This window comes from Myotis myotis, unplaced genomic scaffold (genome assembly GCF_014108235.1).
Source record: "Myotis myotis isolate mMyoMyo1 unplaced genomic scaffold, mMyoMyo1.p scaffold_m19_p_2, whole genome shotgun sequence".
NCBI lineage: Eukaryota > Metazoa > Chordata > Mammalia > Chiroptera > Vespertilionidae > Myotis > Myotis myotis.
The window spans coordinates 140,066,814-140,082,601 of NW_023416324.1; positions in this window are offsets into that span (position 1 = coordinate 140,066,814).

Sequence of the window (15,788 nt, forward strand, 5' to 3'; positions counted from 1 at the left end):
CCAGCTTACCTTTTGTGAGGGGCAGAATCAGGGACACCCAAGGATGTCCTTGTCCTAATCCCTAGATTATCTGCCTATTATTACTTTACATAGCAAAAATGTGTTTTCAGATGTGATTAAATTAAGGGTTTTGAGATGGGGAGATTATGTTGGAATATTCAAATGGTTCCAACATAGTCACATGGGTCCTTACAAGGGAAAGAGGGAGACAGGAAAGTCAGAGAAGGAGACATAATGATAGAGGCAAGAGTCAGAATTGTGGCTTTAGAGATGGAAAGTGGCCAAGAAATGCAGACAGTTCTAGAAGCTGGATAAACAAGGAATGGATTATCTCCCAGGGCCTCCAAAAGGAAGGCAGCTCTGTTGATAATGCTGAAATGAACCCCAGGAGAAGGTCAACTATTTTGGGCGTGCCATTTGTGCAGCTTTGCCAGAATGCTGCAATTTAGGCACATGCCCAATAAAGTCTGGGTGAAATAAGGAAGGTACTTGTCTTTCATTCACACCTGCAAACAGGTCATTGGCCAGAGTAGGCATGGCCATTACAAGTTTAGGAAGAGTTGAGATCTATTTAATCTCCTAAAATAAGGAGCTCTCTTTTTTGCCTCATGCTCTCTTGGGATTCTTGTTGCAGAGGGGCACACTCTCGTGGCTCTCCTGCATTTGCCCACATGGCTCACGGCCATGTGGACCCCACGCACAATGGACTAATAGATGACAAGTAGCCTGATGGTACACTGGACCCAGCTACACTATGAAATGGAAACTGTGGACGTTGGCTTGGTTTCTAACTCGGCTAAATCCATAGCTGTACCTCTTTCAGGATTGGATTAAGGAAGACTTTGGAATCCTAAGGATATGATTCCATGCAAATAAAGTTTTCAACCACATCTCATCCTCTCATGAGGGCCCCTGGAAATGCTTATTCCAGTAATAATCCAAGAATTCCACCCCCACTAGCAACGGAGAAATTGCACTCACGCATTTCTCTGATAACACTGCCCTTATGAGACGTATTTTGGATTTCTGACACCCAGGACTATAAGACAATGCATTTGTATTTTTTTAAGCCACTAATTCTGTGGTAATTTGTCACAATAGCAATAAGGAAATGAATACAGCTCTACACACTCATAATGATAGCATTATATTACTTTGTCTCAAAGATGCTATTTATTGTAAGATACAAAACTAATTTCATAAAAGACTTGGCAATGAGTACAAAACATAAACATTTGTTTTATGAGTTAACAATAGCTTCTCTTAATCAATGCAATTACATATTTTAATCTTTTTTGATATGACAATCAAACTTGGAGCTCAAGTTTTCCTTATAGTTAGAATCTGATGATACTTCTGATTTTCTTTAGGTTATTTGGGAATTGTTTGATTTTGACATACTGTTTTTCATAACCCACGTACAATTTCCTTGGAGATAGACATTGTCATTTTGAGGTGTTTTGTTTGCATTTGCTTCTTGTGGATTCATAGTTCTATATATATATTTTAATTGAATTAAATGTTGTTGGAAGTTTAATGGCTTCTCTTAAAACCTAGTAAATATTTGTCAGGAAGATGTTAGTGCCCAGTGATAGTCCTTCACAATGCATGACTCGCCATGCTATGCTTCACTACCTTTAAAAGTCTTATGATTTATTCTGAAACACTGGTAATGTCTTCTGTGTCTAATTGCATTACCTGGATGTGACAGACAGTCTTCTGCATACTCAAGCTGCTTCATTGCCCTCATAGTGTAATCTTTTTTGAAGACATTTAAGTTACAATTAGAGATCTGTATTTCGGTGAGAATTAAGTTGCAAGTGTTGCTTCCAATGCAAAGAACTCAAATGAGTTAATGAAAAAACTCTTTTAGGCAGAATAGTTTTCTCTACTCAGGACAAAAACAACTGAGCTGCATCTTACTCCAATGCTGTTCAGATGAAATGGTTATTTTATATTGATTATATGACATCTGGATATTTGGAGACATCAAACTAAAAATCTTGCCCTTTGTGGATCCAAAAAACTTGGTAATAATATGAATAGTACTTAATATAGCACAGTCCAGATGAGGAAATACATCACTTCCCTAAGATTACAGGGTTAGCAGAGGCAGCATTCAGAAGGAGTGATGTTGGCTATCTCTCTAAATCTTGGTTTTAACTACTGTAGACCCTAACCCCTTTGCTGGTCCCACAACCTACACTAAACTTTGTGATTCATGAACATGCTGTTCTCTTCCCAGCCTCTATGTGGTAGGCAGATGGTCTTCACTTATCCATCTGGCAAATTTTCTCAGCCGTGGCCCAGGGAATATGCTCTAGACTCACGTAACTAGTCTTGGCCCACCACTGACTAACTAGGCTTCAGTGACCTCATTTCCAAAAGACACATTACTTAATTCATACCTTGTAGGTTTTCAGTGAGAATTAAGTAAAATAACATAGGCAAAATGTTTAGCAACAATGACAGGCACATAAGAAATTATACTTAATGGGAAGGAGAAGAGGAAGCCAATAAGAATGAAATGTTTCTTTCTTTCCAACCACTTCTACCACTTCACAGGGTATTTTTTCATACTCTTCATTTAAGTTACACTCAGAAAACTTTTTTTGACCATTGACTTGTGCATGCCCAGTGCTAGTTTTACTGTCATCAGGTAGATTTAATGATGTTACAAGAAACGTGAGGAGAACCCCTATCTAGAGTCAAAGAAAAACAGAGCCAGACACTAGTTAAAAGTGATAAAAACAGAGTTTACTTTGTATTATCGCAGTGGGAGGAAAAGAGACCTCAGTGTGGAACTGAGCTTAATTCATAATACAACAAGAACAAGTGGGGATTTATAGCCAAGGAGCAGAGTGAGGGGGTCAGTGGGTGGAAAATTACTAAGAGGAGATAGCAAGGGCAGGAGCATTGCTAAACCAATTTAATAAGATTTTTCTGGTAAAAGATGATCAGATATCAAAGTGGGAAATGAGAAACTTGACCAGATATAACAGGTGATCAAATATTGAGGATGCAGAGGTGACAAAGCAGAATTTTTGATAAAAGTGGATTGAGCAGGGATGGACATGGAAGGTCAATGTCAAGGACTAGTTGAGAAGTTTGGTCAAGGAGAGAGTCTTTGTCAGTGGGAATCAATGACAAACTGTACAAGAAGGCCCTCTCCGTTACCTCTTCCTCTTACTGCTTTAGTTACTGTAATAGTTAATGGCAGACCCTCACTGGGTACACTTAAGTAAGATCCCTTCTTTGTAAGTGAATGTTGCTTGAAGAAAGAGGGTTGACAGGAGACTCTCCAATCAATGTATCAATCAGTCTTGTGCTGATACTCACAAATAATCTAGGTACCTCCCTCAGTCATAACTTATAAATGAGTAGAAGACTGATAAGGTATTTTAAGGGTTGAAGTCTCAAATTTTCAAAAGCAGGGACATTTAGAATTCTTATAAGGTTCCTTCTACTCTGTCCCAAATGGTGCATCTCTAGGTCTGGTTCTGCCTAAATGCAGGAAATTCATGCCAGTGACTGGTCCTTATTGCTGGGTGAATCTAGAGGATGGCATTGCACTGTCCATCTGGATACTACCTTACTCATATTCCATTATTTGAATACACACTGGAGCTCAATGAAATTATAGCAATATTTTACTAAAGCATCTTAAATGACTTGGTGTTTTGTTTTCATAGGATAGGCTGTACTCTTTGCTAATCACCATGGCTTTTAAATTCCCCCATTTTGGGTTACAATACTTCCTCTTAGGTATTTGTAAAAACCTTTACTTGCTCTAAAAATATGGTAAACTAAATGATAGTTTCTCTTTAGAAGCATTTTCTGCAGTTGAGTTAATGGTGACAGATCACTTCCAACCTGGAGACAAATGTGTATGTGAATGTACACATGTACTGCATAGACATAGACATTCAGGAGGGCAAGGAGGAAAATTTTGATGCCATTTAAACGAAAACCTTTCATTTTAGAAAAATGTTACAAAGTAGAGACAACTCTCAAAGAAGGAAAAACATTTTAGAACTTGGGAGAAACCACAATTCTTGCCTTTCTCTGACTATTGGTATATTATTTATCTAGTAGTTTGCCTCGAACATTAATATTTAGAAAAGTCATATTAAGAGCCAGATTCATGTGTATTTGAATAATGCAGACAGCAGGGTCTAGAAAATTTGTGTACTTAGGCTAGGAAGCCTGATTTTTTTTTTTAGCCTAGTCTCATTTCTGCCCCTGATTTGTTGTTTGACCTGAGGTGAGCCATTATTTTCTTTGTCTGTAAATGGTGATAAAGAGATGTCTTCTTGAGAAACTAAGATGGCGGCATAGATAAACACCGGGAAATTTCTGCTTCCCACAACAATCGATAAATGCATCAAAAACACAAGGTGGACATCACCCAGAGCTACAGGAGGGCTGGCTGAGTGTAAATTCTACAACTAGAAGGAGAGAAAAGCACACTGCGAGCGGCAGGAGCTGCGGAGGTGGCGTGCAGAGAGGTACGGGGGCTCGCGCGCGCGCGGAAAGGGTCTGGCACCTGAGGACGCGGCTGTCTTTTTGAATCCGGAGGGAGACACAAGCTCCCGACGGCTCTGAAATCCGGTTCCGGGAAGTCTCTGGGGACCCAGGGCTCATACGGGGAAATACTGGACTGTCTGGCAGCGGGCGAGCTTGAGAGCGGCTTTCCCTCAGAGGTGCTTGCAGCCGTTGCCGGGACACTGGGACCCGCGACTCCTTAGGGCAGGGCTGAGGCTCCGCCATAGCTGCTTTCTCAGCCCTTTGATTCCTTGAGACCCCGCCCCACCCAGGCTGCAGCAGAGGCTTTTGCATATGAATGCCCCGGCCATTTGCAACCTGTAATTACCTAACAGCAGCCGGGCCAGATAGACTCAGAGCTTCCAAGAGAAGGCCCAGGCCCCACAGCGGCTTGCATTGCTACACAGCTGAGCATCATCAGGGCAGCTGATTCTCGCTGCCAATTGCCCTGGAGGTCAATTCCTCCCAGTGATCCTACAACAACCAAGGCATAGCTACAACAAGACTGTGCACAAAGCCCACGAGGGGGTGCACCAAGAGTGTCCACCTCAGGTAACTGGGGAGGCTGAGCTACTGGGCCCTACAGGACACCTAGCACACAAAGCCACTCTATCAACACAGGGAAGCAACCAAAATGCGGAGACAAAGAAACAGGTCACAAATGGCAGAAATGGAGGAAAGCAAACGATTGGATATAGAGTTTAAGGCCACGGTTATAAGGTTTTTCAAGAATTTTATGGAAACCGCCGATAAATTTAATGAATCCCTCAATAAGTATAGGGAGACCATGGAGGACATGAAAAAGGACCAACTAGAAATTAAGCATACACTGACTGAAATAAAGAATAATTTACAGAGATCCAGCAGCAGAAAAGAGGATCCCAAGAATCAAGTCAAAGATTTGAAATACAAAGAAACAAAAAATACCCAACCGAAAAAGAAAAAAGAAAAGAGATTCCAAAAATATGAAGATAGTGTAAGGAACCTCTGGGACAACTTCAAGCGTACCAACATCAGAATTATAGGGGTACCAGAAGGAGAGAGAGGGCAAGATATTGAAAACCTTTTTGAAGAAATAATGACAGAAAACTTCCCCTACCTGGTGAAAGAAATGGACTTACAAGTCCAGGAAGCGCAGAGAACCCCAAACAAAAGGAATCCAAGGAGGACCACACCAAGACACATCATAATTAAAATGCCAAGAGCAAAAGATAAAGAGAGAATCTTAAAAGCAGCAAGAGAAAGACAGTCAGTTACCTACAAGGGAGTACCCATACGACTGTCAGCTGATTTCTCAACAGAAACCATGCAGGCCAGAAGAGAGTGGCAAGAAATATTCAAAGTGATGAATAGTAAGAACCTGCAACCAAGATTACTTTATCCAGCAAAGCTATCATTCAGAATAGAAGGTCAGATAAAGAGCTTCACGGATAAGAAAAAGCTAAAGGAGTTCATCACCACCAAACCAGCATTATATGAAATGCTGAAAGGTATTCTTTAAGAAGAGGAAGAAGAAAAAGGAACTCTTACCATTTGCCACAGCATGGATGGAACTTGAGAGCGGATAAATACCACAGGATCTCACTCATTTGTGGAATATAATGAACAACATAAGCTGATGAACAAGGACTGATCCAGAGACGGAGAGGCATTGATTGGACTGTCGGGACTTGGAGGGAAGGTAGGGGAGGGTGGGGGTAAGGGGGAAAGATCAACCAAAGGACTTATATGCAAGCATATAGGCCTAACCAATGGACATGGACAACGGGGGGGTGAGGGCATGAGCGGGGGTGGGAGGCGTGGGGGGTAGAGGGTAACGTGGGGACAAGGACACATATGTAATATCTTAATCAATAAAAATATATTAAAAAAAAAAAAAAAGAGATGTCTTCTTTCTCTTTCTAATATAGATGTTGTGAAGAATGCAACAATCTCAGAACTAGTCCTTCCCCTTTATATACTACCTCCTAGAACTACCTATCTACTACTTCTTTCCTAAAACACTGCTGGGCATACTTGCCCACTTCTCATAAATCCCTAGATCTTCCCCTATGGTATGATATTCAAGATTCTACACATTTTTATCCCAAGAAATTGATAACCATTCAATGTACTAGAAATTGTACTGTGCACTTTTAATATTAACTCTATCTTCATACCAGTATGTAGCTATGAATGTTCACACCCTGTTACATATAAAGAAAATAGTTATCTTTAAAAGCACAAGTTTGAAGTCAGGTCTATTGGATTTTTGGCTTTTTGCTCCTTCATATGCATATTCATACTGTTGCTACTTAGCTTTTACCTTTATACATACACAGGCACACAGGTAGGCACTCTCTCTCTCTCTCTCTCTCTCTCTCTCTCTCTCTCTCTTGTAAAACTTTATATTTATATCCCACCTACTTTCAAAGGTGAGAGTAAAATACAGGTGTAAAATGACACCATTACATTAGAAATAAAAGAGTATTATGTAAAGGAAGAAGAGACCAGCACTTATCTCTAGAATGTTTCCCCAAGCAATTTACTCCACAGATTTGCACTGCCCGCTCGCCAGGTCTCCTGCATGAACTGCTGCAGTAGCCACCTATCGGTATCCCCACTCCACTGTCAGCCCTGCCCAATTCAAGCTCCATACAGAGGGTAGAGTGACTATTTTATTTGTGTGGGTTTTTTGTTTTATTTTGTTTTGTTTTGTTGTGTTGTGTTGTGTGTGTGTATTTTAGAGTGACTATTTTAAAACATAAACCATGGCCACTGCTTAAAATATTCTACTGGCTCCCACTATAATTAGGATACAGTGCCACTCTCTACCATCACCTTCAGGGATATACATGATCTGTTTCACCTTTAGACCTCTATCTTCATCTCTTCATCCTCCCACTTCAGTCCTTGGTGGCCTTCTTAATAGTGCACCCCACTCAGGTTGTCTTGCTTTTGCTGTGGCCTAATCTGGCACATTCTAACCCTTCAGGTGAATAGCTCCTCCTCATGGTTCAGGTGTCAGCTCTTAGTTTGCTGGGTCCAGATCAATATTATATGGCATACACTGCCCTTTCCTTATTGGCTACAGAACACTATTATCTGGATACAACTTAATTCACTCAACTTGTCTTCTGCCAATTGGCATTAAGATTCTGTCCAGTGTTTTGCAGTTACAGAAAAGAAAAAAAAAACCTGTAATATGAATGATCACCTGTACATATGTACACACTTAAAGGAGGTTATTTATAGGAATAATTGCCTGAATTGAAACAATCAGATAAAAGGATACAAGATTGTTATTTTTGCCAAGCCAGAGAGTTTAATTTTATTCTTTTTCTGGCTTTTTTGTTGTAAAGTTAACAAATACAAATTATATACATTTAGGGTGTGCAACTTGATGGTTCAAAATATGTATGCATTGTAAAATAATTACCTCAATTAAGTTAATTAACACAACCATCAACCCATCACCTCACATAATCTCACATTATTATTGTAATACTAGAGACCCGGTGAACGAAATTCATGTATGGGGGAGGTGGGGTCCCTCAGCCTGCACCCTCTCCAATCTGGGACCCCTCGGGGGATGTCAGACTGCCGGTTTAGGCCCAATCCCACAGGGGGTTGTGACATACCTTTTATAATCCAGGTCCGCTGGCTCCTAACCACTCACCTGCCTGCCGGCCTGATCTCCCTAACAGCTCTCCCCTGCCTGCCTGATCCCCCTAACTGCTCTCCCCTGCCAGCGTGATCACCCCTAACCACCTCCACCTTGACCCTGCCACCATGGCTTTGTCCTGAGGACGTCTGGAAGGTTTTCTGGAAGATGTCTGGCCTAATTAGCATATTACCCTTTTATTAGTACAGATTTTAGGTGTGTGTGAATGCTTAAGATCTATTATCTTAGCAAATTTTAAGTATACAATATGTATTGTATCAAATATAATCACCATGCTGTACCACAGATCCCAGAACTTGTTTATCTTATAAGTGAAAGTTTATACCTTTGACTAACATCTCCACATTTGCCCCACTCATCAGCTGTTGGTAACCACTGTTCTACTCAGGGAGCTTGATATTAAGGCATAATTCAGTGAAGGACATTTTAGAGGTGAAGCTAAGGTGTCATGAAATGCAACGTTATGAAGCTCTAACTTGAGCCAAGATAGAGCTCAGAAAGCCTTCAGGAGTGGATGGCTTTAATGATTTTCCTTGATTTACACTTTTCTCAGCAGGTTTTTAGTTAGGAATGTTTTTTTCTGAACACGACCTCCTGCATTCCCTTGTGAACTAAAGGATGAGCCACAGGCTTAGTGGTGCTGGAGCTAACACAAGAGTTTAGCAACTTCCTGCTATGCACACTGGAAAGCTTGACCTGTATTTTTGCCTGGATGGAGGGTCCCAAGTTTCTCTGTGGAGATGAGCCTTTACTGAATGCCCACCCTTTGCCTTCTCCATGCTCCGAGGGCTAGCACCAAGGTCGCCTCTTCCAGAATGTCCCCTTTCTACACCCAAAATTGCTCTCTTTCTTTTTTCTTCACTCCTTCTATGCTTACTGGCTGCACTATTTAGTTGGTCCAAAAGTATGCTGTACTTCATCATTTATTATTTATCTTTTTCATGCCTTCCTTCCCTCACTTGAGTGGTGCTCAGAGGCAAAGATGTTGCCGCACCCCTTTTCTCCTTTCTAAACCTAATTCAGCTACTCACACATTCTAATGAGAAAAGTAAGAATGACCATGCTACGTTACTGACTGTTCACCACAGCTGAGGGGATCTAGGCCTCTCGCCACTCTTCAAACCAGTGTCCCTTTGGCCTAGGATATTCCAGTAGGAGGCTACTGACCCCGAGCAGAGCTGATGTCAGGTGTGGAATACTTTTCTTTCATATGATTTTATACCAATGAGCCTGTGACCTTGACTTCATTAGCTGTTTTCTAACCAACTGAACTCATGTCTAAATATTTTTAGGGCAAAATTTCCATTACAGCTCATTGTTAAGCTGACTCTAAGAAGAAAACAAACCATAGCCTGGAAGGAAAAACAGCATCAAAAAGTTCCAGCAAGAGAAAATTGGGGATATAGGGTCAGTTTGCATGCCTTGTCAGCTATAGTATGCTTCCTCTGTAATGAGCTATACAGATGTATATATATATATATATATATATAGCCATACTGCTGAAATCAAATTTCTAGATGCAATCATTATTGATATTTTTATGTCCTGGCATAGTAACATAGTAACATTTGAGAGGCTTGCACAATTTTATGCTCCTGCTGTTCTGAAACTAACTGTCTTAACAGTTGCATATGAAGTGCATACAGTGCAAGGAAGCTTTTGTTGTGATCTTTTCTGAATGTTTTGCATATTATGGGCACTCCGTCACTTGATTGACAGGTTGTCTTCACAATATACTTTAAAAGGCTGGGTACTTTCTCCAGTTCCTAGAAAGAGAGCATTGACTCGTGCTCTTTGAAATGAGAGATCAGGCACTGCTTAGGCACCAGGAGTCATGACAGGACCCAAGCCAGCTAATTTTGCCTACATTTTAATTTGTTAAGGTTGGCCTTTGACACTGCTAATTATTGGATTGCTACTGTTTGTTATGAAAAGAAAACCACTGTGTAGAATGCCTAGTCCAGGTTTGACATCGCTCCTTGTTTAGGAGCGGTTACAATTATCTAAGCTCTCTGTTGCAGTACAAGGGGGATAAACAGTGAAGGAGAGATGAAAGTAATTATTCGGGTAATTTAAGCTTCACAAACCTTTTTTCTCATTTTAGGTTTCAAAGGTTAGATTTTTTGGAAACCAATTTTAACAAAAATCAAACTTAAACTAAAGTTATCCCCATAATAAATGTACTGTAGGGAAAAGCAAATTTTTCCTAGAGATTTGACTACTTCTCTTAGCAGCTCTTCAACCTATGGTCCTTCTTAGAAGTAAAGAGCATTATATGTAAATGTTTAAAGCCTCAGTGTATTGTGGCATTTCTTGGCCTACAATATCTCCATAAATGCTTTCCAATGACAATTTTAAAATATTTTCAAATGCTCTTTTTTTTTCTTCTTAAGTATTTTACTAGTTTTCTTTATTTCTGCCTCTGAAGTTCATTATAAAATACTTTCATTTATTTAAATAGGTCTCTTCTACCATTCATTCATTTAATACACATTTATTGAGCACTAACCCTTTCTTGTTTAATATGAAAACATGCCTGCTTATAAAGCAGTTTTATCTTTGCTTGGGATGGTACCAAAGCTTGAATATCAAGTAAACATTTATAAGAAGACTTTAGTATCTATATATTGGTACTTTAAATGGGTTACTGTGTAATCGTACAAAACCCGAGGATTCCTAATATGAAGACATTGGAAATAGTAGAATACATAAAAGCTAAGTCAGTAGTGAAAGGACTTTGATAAATCTAGATATACTCTGTCTCTAGGGTGTAAAGAAATTACATAGAATGCTGCAGACCAAGAAAACCCTAACTGTGCAGAGTTGTTCACTTGGTGCCCTGGACTGTCTGAGGTGATAGAATAGTATTTGATGATTATGAGCAAGCTTCTTTAATGCCCCATATTTATTCAAGCAAAGACCCAGAAATGAAAAAATGTCAAGCTTTTTCCTTCAGGTTGGGTTGTGTGAAAGTGATATCTTCAGCCTGTCTTGTGAAATGTCAAACATATGAGTGGATTTTAAACGATTTTCTTATCAATAAAAGTTGTGGCTGTGTATTTGTGATAAAAGTGAGACAATTAGTATTTTTAGCCTTTAGTTGTGGGAAATTTCAAACATATACAAAATAAATAGAATAATATCATGAACTCCCATGTGCTATTGGCCAGCTTAAAATATTTTCAATATTCATCCATTCTTGTTTTATCTTTACTTCCACCTACTCCCCACCCCTACTGATTATTATTGTTTACATTTCTGTTTTTGGGATATAAATTAAAGACATTGAAATGCAATAATCTTTATCTGTAAAATTTTTGCAAATAAGTAGACTTAGCTCCATCTATACTATGATCAGCTGGGGGATTTACATTTATTATTATGATGCTATAAATTCTGTAGTATCCATATGGGAGAGAGGGAAATTCTCCCTTCATCTACTCCCTGATGCTCACACATGGTAATTGGGTCATATGTAAAGGTTTAAAAGACTTTAAATGGATGAGCTTTTGCTTCCAAACTTTTTCATATTCTTCTTAATTATTGACTCTGAAATATCTTCTCCTGTGCCTCTTCAAGGTATAAAGAAGAGGAGGTAGTTATTGTGAATTAGAGAAGGGGTAAGTAGAGGAAGAATCTCCAAGTTCCATGTTAATTTGCAAAGTTTTTCCATTGTTACAAAATATTTGTGATTAAAGTAAAATTATCTATCTGAGGTCTTTATCTAAGTGAGACTATATTTCCTGTTTCTTTGATCCCTAGTAACTCGTTTTTGAGATACTATAACTGAGTAGCTTGATCATACCCTTAGATTTCTAAAACTTCTTAATGCATCAGGAATTGATATAATTCTAGTTCATTGTGGTATGTTTTAGCTGTGATTGTTGAAGTTGTATCATAGAACCTCTGGGGGCATATTGGGATCTGTGAGCAGCACACAGTGTGGCTTGAAAAGGTTCTAATCTTCCTGTTTTCTCCTCCTGACTTTGTTCAAAATAGAAGTTTCTGCTGATGAATAAGCCCTTAATTCTATGTATCAGAGATATTCACAATATTTGCTCTGTTGGCATTGAAAATTACAAACACAGGGATATTTTTTAAATGAAGTCAAAATTCTTCACTTATTTTTAAAATATTGTTTGTTCATACTCAGTAGCTATTTGCAAGACTGATCGTTATAATTCTGCAGAAAATTGCCTATATTCCTGTGTTACTCTTGAATAATCATAATCCAGAGCTTCAATAAGGGTGCTCCTCATTTACAAGGTTAATTCCTTCAATAATGATGACTATACCCTCACACACATTTCAGAGCTGATGATGTATTGCATGGGGCACAAACTCATTGAACATGCAGTGCAAACAACCTTCTCAAGAATGCAGTGAGAGGGTATACATTACTGTTCCGTTGGGTCAAAAGGGTAAACGCAACAAGAAAATGAGGGATTTACCACAAAGAAGTCTAAGTGATTTATTTTCCTGAATCTTTTTTTACTGTGAGCCTTTGAAGCGCAGATTGCCTGGGTACTCTGCCCTCACTGAGGCATTCATTTAAACATTCTAAATTCTAGAGAGTGTTGGGACTGTCCCAGAGAACAACTCCAGGGACTAGGTGTTAACCACAGTGAGGACTGAGACAACGTTTCAGGTAAGGGTGAGTTGATAGTAAATCTGCTTTTGCTCTTGTGCTCCAGGTGTTTCTGTTAGGATTCATTATAACCTATGATGAAGACTTTCTCCCTGCCAGTGTCATTAAAACTCTCTTGATCTAGATCTAAGCAGTGACACAGCTCTAAGTAGAGACCAGAACCAAGATGAAGCAGGATGTACTTCAGCTGCCTCCTACATGGTCTGTATTTCCAGTTCAACTCTAAATGCTTTGATAGAAGAGAGTTGCTATTTACTTTTTTTTTTTTTTTTGCCAAGAGATGGCACCCAGTATAGCGGTGTGCCAATGGGAGGAAGAGCTCCCTCAGTCAAGTGGTCTTCTAAGACATGAAGTTACATTTTATATAACAGAAAATCCCATATCAGAGCTATAATATCCTCAGGATCCTTTACCCCAGGGCCATTTAGCTTAGTAGTATATATTTTTCCTAGTTCTTGCAACAGAAAAATATTTTAAGTATATTAGGAAGACATCAGTGTCTTTCAAATTAGTAACAACTGTGCTAATATTTATTTATCTGACAATTCTAATGATTATAGATTCTTATTTTCTGTATTACAAATGCCATAATCTGGAATGGACTCATAAGAAAGCATTTGGTATTATGATGATCACAAAATAAGAGTCATAGTGAAGGCATCTCATAACCTGTATGTTTCTCTAAGTAAATAGAAAAAGCTTCTTCCTTACCTTTTGAACAAGGGGTCCATATTTTCCCTTGTCCCTTGTCTCAGGCCTTTATAAACTTTTCTTTTCTTTTCTTTTCTCTTCTTTTCTTTTCTTTTCTTTTCTTTTCTTTTCTTTTCTTTTCTTTTCTTTTCTATCTTTTCTCTTCTCTTCTCTTCTCTTTTTAAAGCAAGGATTAGGAATTAGCAAGTCATCACTTTTTAAATATTGCTCTGTATACTGTACAACATATAAAATATGTAATGTATAATTATATATATAATGTAGTGCTATTTATCATTATAATCCCAAATCTTATTTCTTGATTTTTTTTTCTTTCTCTGTAGGTATTAGCATCTGGAACACTAATTCATGTCTACCAACCTACAAGAATCTCATGAAATGGTTCATTTTGAATTGATAAATGGTTGAAAATACTGATATTGAGGGGTCAGTACCCCTTCTTCTCAGAAGCGATATCTGTTTGGGAAATCTGATGATTTTAAGAAAACTCAGACAAACAGGATTTAGATTATCTTTAGAAACAATGTTAATGGATTGGTATGCACCCCTCTTTATTGCAATGATATCACTGCTGAGAAGCATAGAGGCCAATCTGAGTGTCCTGCTTTATGAGGTATTCTAGAGACACAGCTACACAATATTTTCTGCTCAACTCTTCTTGTCCCACACTTCACCCTTCTGAAGGCATTGGTTGTTGCAATCTTACATGTCCTATAATACAGTTTTTCTATCAGTTATATTTGGTGGGTATGCTCCCCATGAGATTTTAGTCTATACACTATTATCCACAGTTGCAAAACACTTGTAAATAATCTTTTAGGATGGATACTTTTCTAAATGGTTGGGTAAATATGTAGGTTCTGATTAGCTTCACTTTCTAAATTTTACATTTTGCTTGCTTCCTCCTCAAATTCTAGGTCATTTTAATTAGCTTTTTATGATAGAACTTTAAAAAATCTGCCACATTTAGCATTTCTTAAAGAATAAATTATTTTTACTGTAAGAAATAGTTAAAAAAAACATGTAAAGTTGAAAGAGAATGGCTAGTTAATTCTAGTCATTTCCTAAGCACCACCATAAGTCAGATCCTATTTTTCCCTTTGAGTCGATCTTTAAGTATTACATTTTCCAAATACATATGTATTTTATTTTGACAATGGGATGGTCAGCTTGAACAAATGGTGTAAATATTATGAGAAGTAAGTTCTCAATATCGACTCCACAAAGATGAAAATTATTATTTGAAGATATTTTTCAATATTCAAGTGAATGGTACTTAACAAGTCCACTCTGCAGGTTCTGCAAAGAGTATTTTGGGAATAACTCATCTTCAAATAAATATCATTAAGGTGTAGTTAACCACAAATTTAAATTATTGTCTATGATAGAGATTGAAAATTACTAGTGTATGACCCTTTAAAGTTTTCCAGCTAATGTGTAATGCAGAACTCTGAGGATTTAATTGTGAAAAAGGGGACTTATATAATACTTTCAACAATAAAGATTAAAGAAAAACTTTGGGAAGAACTAAAACTGCTTTTTGAGAGGAGTCTTGTTTCTGCCCAATTTAGTTTCTTCACAGCTGGGCATGAATACAGATAAATTATTCAATCTATATAATAAAGAGCCAGGGTCCTTAAGATGGAAGGCTCAACCAGACCTGAAGTCACTGTGGGTGCCCCGACCCAGCACTGACTGCCTAAGGGGCTGCGGAACAGGCCTGGAGAGAGGCCTGCAGAGAGAGAGGTAGGGTCTGATCCCTAGCCTCTGTGACAGCCATTGTTCAAAACCAGCCTCTCTTTCTCTCCCAGCCTGGCCATTTCTCTCCAGGCCTCCATGGGGCTGCTGATTAGCCCCGCCTTTCTGATCAGGCCCCGTTGATAGGCCCAGAGACAATGACTGGAATAGAAACTGACCAATCAGAACCAAATCTGGGTGAATGGAAAGAGCCAACGGCTGCCTAGGAGGCAGAGCTTTTGAGGCTGACTGGCATAGAAACTGACCAATCAGAATCAAATTGGCCTGCAGAGAAGGGCAGTTGGGAGCTAGATCGGGCCTGCAAGGGAGGGCAGTTAGGGGTGATCAGGCCAGCATGGTAGGGCAGTTTGGGATGAGATCAGGCTGGCAGGGGAGGGCAGTTGGGGGGAGATCAGGTCAGCAAAGGAGGGCAGTTAGAGGTGATCAGGCAGGCAGGCAGAGGGGTTAGGGGCAATCAGGCAG